Source organism: Chaetura pelagica, unplaced genomic scaffold (genome assembly GCF_000747805.2).
Source record: "Chaetura pelagica isolate M959 unplaced genomic scaffold, ChaPel_1.0 scaffold846, whole genome shotgun sequence".
Classification (NCBI taxonomy): Eukaryota; Metazoa; Chordata; class Aves; order Apodiformes; family Apodidae; genus Chaetura; species Chaetura pelagica.
In genome coordinates this window covers 309,192-315,198 of record NW_009953518.1, presented here as the reverse complement: position 1 = coordinate 315,198, position 6,007 = coordinate 309,192, and the positions used below count along the sequence as shown (strand labels likewise).

At 39.9% G+C, this 6,007-nt stretch overlaps 1 protein-coding gene across 2 annotated transcripts in view; it reads right to left on the bottom strand.

Annotated features, from left to right (window-relative positions):
• The window catches only part of FSTL4 (follistatin-like 4), a 200,954-nt gene that overhangs the window by 16,835 nt on the left and 178,112 nt on the right, over positions 1 to 6,007 (bottom strand). The window lies entirely within an intron of this gene.

Sequence of the window (6,007 nt, the reverse complement as noted above, 5' to 3'; positions counted from 1 at the left end):
AGGAATGCCCTTCTATTTAATATACTCAATTGGCAGAACTACTAATTCTATTACAATTTCAGGATTGTTCATTGATTTTCAATCATGTTACCTTCATTGCTCAAATCAACAAGGCTTAGTATCACCCAGCAACTATTTCTTAACAATTTACTCTCATACTTTGAAGAGAATTTGCAATATTGCAATGTCAGTGAAAAAGATCAGCAGGTCTCTTCTTCCTTTCACCTCAAAGGGACTTAATAAAGAAACACCAAGATGTGCCATATCATGGCTGATGGCATTTGAAGGGTGGCCATGGACTGCTGTGTTTCATAATCAAGTGGTCAACTTTGCTACCAGGTAAGGAGATCTCAGGTCTAATGACAAAACTGCTGAGAAGTGATTTTGTAAAACCACGGTCAGAGTCACTCATTTTCCACTAGAAACTACTGCCTTAAGGTACCTGACTCTGTGGTTTTATATACTCCATCATCAAGCTCCAAGATGGGAACAATTTAAATGACTATACAGTAGCTGTAGAATAAAATGAAATCTGTGTTTGCAGCTTGCTATGTGTCTACAGATCCATATGGGGATGGTTTAAATAGTTACATTCACTAGCATATAGTTTCCATCTTTCTGGTTTTTTATGGGTCTTACTAGAGAGATTTATTTTACTTCTGTCTTTACTATCAGCTGCCAAGTATTAACCAGAGCTGAGTCATCATCTTGGAAGGAAATCAGGCAGGACAGAAAACCCTCAAGCCTACTTGTTTTTCATAGCTTTAAAAGCTGGAGATTGTTCAAGTGTAATCTGAGAGGAAATGCCTCGAGGCAATTGGAGAGACAAAAAAAAAATGGGGACTTTTAGCAAAGAAATGGCTTTAAACACCACTTCTGCACTGATGTGTGGGCTTCCTTGTCCTCTGTTTCTTTTACTTGAGAAGAAAAAAAAAGAAGCGATGTAAGATGCACACCACATAAGAGCTATTTAATCAGTAGGTTACCAAAACGACAAGGGTTGTTTTATTAAACTGAGTTTGCAAATTCTGAATAAAAGCATTTATTAGGTTTTAATCTTCTATTCTGCCCATCCCTGTCAGGGTCAGAGCTCCTCCTGACTTCAGGAGTCACCTGGTCAAGGGGAGGGAGAGCGAAGGGAATGATCTGCTGGGGGAGATGACTGGCAGCTGCCAGAGCCACTCCCATTTAAGGGACAGTGCCCAAGCAAATCAGGGGAATAAGACTGAGAGTCAGGAGCTCCCAATCCTGTCTGTACCTCAGAAAATCAAATTGGTCTGAGTCAATGCCATCAGGCACAGCAGGCTAAAGATAGTAATTTTGGTCCACTTTGACAGAATGTTAGGAAGGCCCTGCACCCAGTGCTTGTCTCACCTATGATTTGCTTGCCACTAGTAACATTTTTAGAACAAAATGACTTAGGAAATGAGCTCCATTAAAAGCCTACATGACTCATTTAGAATGGACACTCAGGTCAGCATTCCCAATGACTGCCTCAAGGATCAAGCTTCCTACAAACAGGGCATTTCTCAGTTTTTTTGCCTCCTACCATGTTAGTCTGCATGTGAATGATCCACGTATTTTAGCTGCAGGGCTGAAAACACAACGGATTTATATTGTAAAAAGTAGCTCAGAGCTCCTAGACACTGAATCAATGTTCTACAGGAAAATTAGTTTAACTTGAAATTACAGCAAGGTGTCTTTTCAAGAGTGATTAATTAGGAAACTGTTTATTTTCACCTACAAAAATGTGTTTCATTTCCATGCCTGCTCTCTTAGAATTCTCCTGCTCCTTCCACTTTTACACTTTTTATTTCTTCTCCCTTGTCTTACATAATTCATTGCACAGGTAAAGCATTGCATGCAACTGCCTTGTGATAACAGCAAACTGCAGAATTCATTTTTATTGTCCTTGCTACAAATTAATCCATTCCAAGTAAGCACATTTTCCCTTAAACTTGCAGAGATTTCAGCTCCAAACTGTGAATATATGGATAATCTTTTGCTATTTCCCTTGGTGAATATATATCATTGCTAGCCATTACTGCGTGTGCAGCCAAGGTAATATAAAAATGCTATTATCTTAAGCAAAGTAGAAAAAAAGAGGCATTCAAACAAGTAAGAGATGAGGTAGATAGCCTACTACTGCATATTGAGTAGTAGCTTACTCGTGAGCAGACTGATTCATTACAATAAAACTGCTCAGGTGATAAAGCACAGGATGAGCACAGATGGTGGTATCAAACCCCAAAGACATTGCTGCTCTAGGACCTACATACTCCAGGGCTTCATAATAATTGCTAGATTAAGCATTAACTTGAGATGTTTCAATCTTTCAATTTATGATTTAGAAGGAGTTTGCAGCATTCTATGTTTTGTCTTGAAAAGCCATATTAAAAAAAAATAAATCCTGTGTTGAAATATCTCTCTGTTAGTGGAAAATTTCTCCTTTTGGACCCTTATAATTGGGTGAAGGATTGCATGCTTTAAAAAACTGTTCTCAAGAAATACAATATTCTGATTTATGCTGATGTTTTTCAGAGTGCAAGGACCAAGGAAAAGGATGCCCTACACTCAGCAGCCTCTTGATTTGCAAACTACTAGTTTTCATAGTTGATTACAATTTTATGTGATTCTTTATCCTCAGCAACTCTTTTTCCTCTTGAAAGTGATAAATGGCTTTTCCTCCCTACAGTTAGTGTTTGCTGTACACATTTCTCAAGCAATATCCACGGGTTGGAGAGAACAACTTTCCTGCCGTGCTTGCCTTCCCCTGATCAAAGATACCAGCACCCAGGGTGAATTTTTCATCCTTAAACTTTGTGCTGCCTTTTAGCATGTTCTTTCCTTCCAAAGACATTAAGGTTCAGCTGTATAAATACACTGACTTAAACTCTACCACTGCTGTGAATTGTGAGATTGATGAGCTCAACCAAAACCCACCACACCAAATGTCACATGAAGGCTGCATTTCACATGTGTACTTGATGCTTTTTGCCCAGGATACATGAGCCAGTGGTTTGGGGCATTCCTAGAATCCCAGACTGGTTTAGGCTGGAAGAGACATTAAAGAATATCTAGATCCATTCCTCTGCCATGGGCAGGGACATCTCCCACTACATCAGGTTGCTCCAAGTTGCATCCAACCTGACCTTGAGCACTCATCTGGTGGACAAGCCCCTGCCCATGTTCCAGCAGGATTTTACTGTAATGAAGTGAATTTATTTCCTTGAGGAAGAAAAGAAAGCCATGACAATATACTAGGGTGAAATCAAAGCTTTCTATGGGAAATCTGATAAATTTGATTAGTCTGTAATACGTTCAATTAGAGCTCTGGATCTCAGATACTTGATTTTTCCAAAACTGGTCTCTAAGCTTTCTATTTAAGTTTATATTTCCTAATTTCCTATATCACCTAATCAATGAGCAGTTATATACCAGTGATGCATTTTAGAAAGAGACAAAAGAGAAAGCAGGATAAAGATAACATATTGGATAAAAGCACATGAAGGGAGTGCATATAACTAGGCTCAGATTATTTTAAGGAGAAAAAGGCAATAAAAGGAAAATATTTTGTAAACTGGATTGATGGGTCTCAGTAAGTCAGGTCCCAGGGGGTAGAAAAAGGAGCAAAGGACACAGGAGGAGTTACTGTAGCTTCAAAAAACACTGAATGAACTAAAACACAGTCTAAAAGTTGGGACCTGCCATCAAAGACACAGGGAGCCTGGGGACAGTTGGGAATAAACTCTAATACTTCCAGTAGCGTCTCCTTTCTCTCTTTCCTGAGAGAGAAACATGGAGTTTTCTTTATCAAAAAGAAAAAAAATTACAAAAAACACATTCTGATTTCTTTCACAGAGTAAAAAACCCTGGGTTTTTGATGTTACAAGTGTATCAGTCCCTCCCTGGAGGAGATAGGCGAGTAGATACAGCCGAGCGCTGGCTGACTTGGTTCTGTCACATTCTCTTACTGTCTCAGCCCAACACAGAAAAGGAACAAAAAACTCCCATGTTGAAGATGGAGTTTTCAGTTTGATACAGACAGACAGAGAAAATCCCCAGTGCTGCACAGAGCCCATCAACTATACTTAGATTCTCAGCATCTTCACTCAATTCAGCTTGGCTCAGTTTCTTCCCTCTACTCCTGTCAAAACAAATTCCTCAATTTGTCCTTTAAGTTACTGAAAAAAAGAGAAGGATTTTCTGAGCAGGGCTCTGCCTTGGGAGCCTCACCATGTATCTGAAGGTAAGCAACATTGTCCTGTCATCAGTGCTGTTGCCCCAACATCAGCTGCTGGAGGAACCCATGATGCAGGCAGAAAAGGAGAGAATTTAGTGACATGGGCAGCCAGGCACCCACCTCAAATCTAATTTAATTACTGCATTTAGCTAGCAGGACTGGAAAAGGGCATGCAATGTTTTCAGCAAGCCTGGTTTGATACCAAAATGCATGGCATTTTTTGTAGTATTTAGTAACTATATAACAACCTTAAAATCCAGCATGGATAGTATTGGGGTTTTTTCATATAACAGTGTTCTTGTATTAATACAAAAACCCACATGCAGCTGATGGTGTGAAACTTCCATTTAAAAAGAAAATGGGATCTCTCAACAAGAAGTTAAACCTAAGTGTCAGGCATGAGTGTGAAACAAATCAACTCCTCCCCATGGTCTATCCACCTTTCCTCTCATTCTGGTTTTAGTTTCAAAGCCTTTGGGCCTTATATTCTCAGTGATGATAAAGTCTACATTGTTGTCTGCCAACTAAACTCCATCCAGGCTTCATAATAGATCACATAATATACACAGGATTAAGTTAACTCGCTTTTCTTTCAACTGCCATTCATCAAACAAATAGCACTTTGAGGAAGGAAACCTATTTTCCCAGCTGCAACATGCACAGTCTAGTTATCCACATTGTCGAGACTTTACAGTTTACTACCTCAAAAGATGACAAATCATTATGTAGAAACATTAAGTCAGGTTTCATTCAAATCATTTGGAAGCTTTGTGCTCTCCTCCAGGTACTCACTGTGGGTGGGGAGCACTTACACCCATCCAGAAGACCTGAGCTGCAGTCAAACCCAAACCCCACAACCACCACGGTGCCTCTTCAACTGCATAAACATCCCTTTTTTACTGTTTCTCCTCGTGTCAGCCCCTCTCTATTAACCTGTTTGTACCTGTCTGCTCTTACCATTTGACAGGTCTCCTTCGTAGAGGTCTGTACATGTACAGAGAAAGAACTACATGTTAATTTTGCTTATAATATATCCCTGTAATAAAGTTACTGAATTTACCTATAAAACTCTCGTACCAGAGCACATCAAACCTACCCACAGTGAGCAGCAGGTTACCCTGTCTCCTGTTCTGCAGGTACTGTTGGTTGTATTGTCACGTGCAAATAGGAAGTTGGACAATGATTTTGCAGCTGGGGAGGTGGATATTCCACAGCTGGTCTCTCAATGAAAAGCCAGTTTAAGTTAATGCAATTTTAAGCTAAATCTGACTGAGTTTGAGGTCAGAAGAAAGATAGCAAACACCTGAATATAAGCTCCACCAAGCACAAATATGGTCCAGGGGATGGAGGTGAACAAGGAACATGGCCCCTGTGATTCTCTCCCCCATAAAATGCTTTGCCCTCATTTTGCAACCCAGTGGGCCAGATCTTGAGCCAATGTAAATAGCTCGCAGCCAACCAAGCTGACTACAGCCAGGTAATAATCTGATACATAGCTGGGAATTACCTGGTTTTGGAACCACTGTGCTGTATTTATTTAAATGTCCTGGGTTATTTCACACAACAGAAATTATTTTCTGGCAGAAGAAATTATTGAAGCAACACTTCTGCTGACAGAAGTAGTCATTAGCCTAAGAGATGCTTTGAAACACTGTTCTTAACTCTATGGGAAGGTTACTGACAGCTTGTTTTACCATTAGGATATGTGCTGAAGCCCAGGTAATTATACACCCCCCTCCCTTGGTACCTCTCTTTTTGATTGCC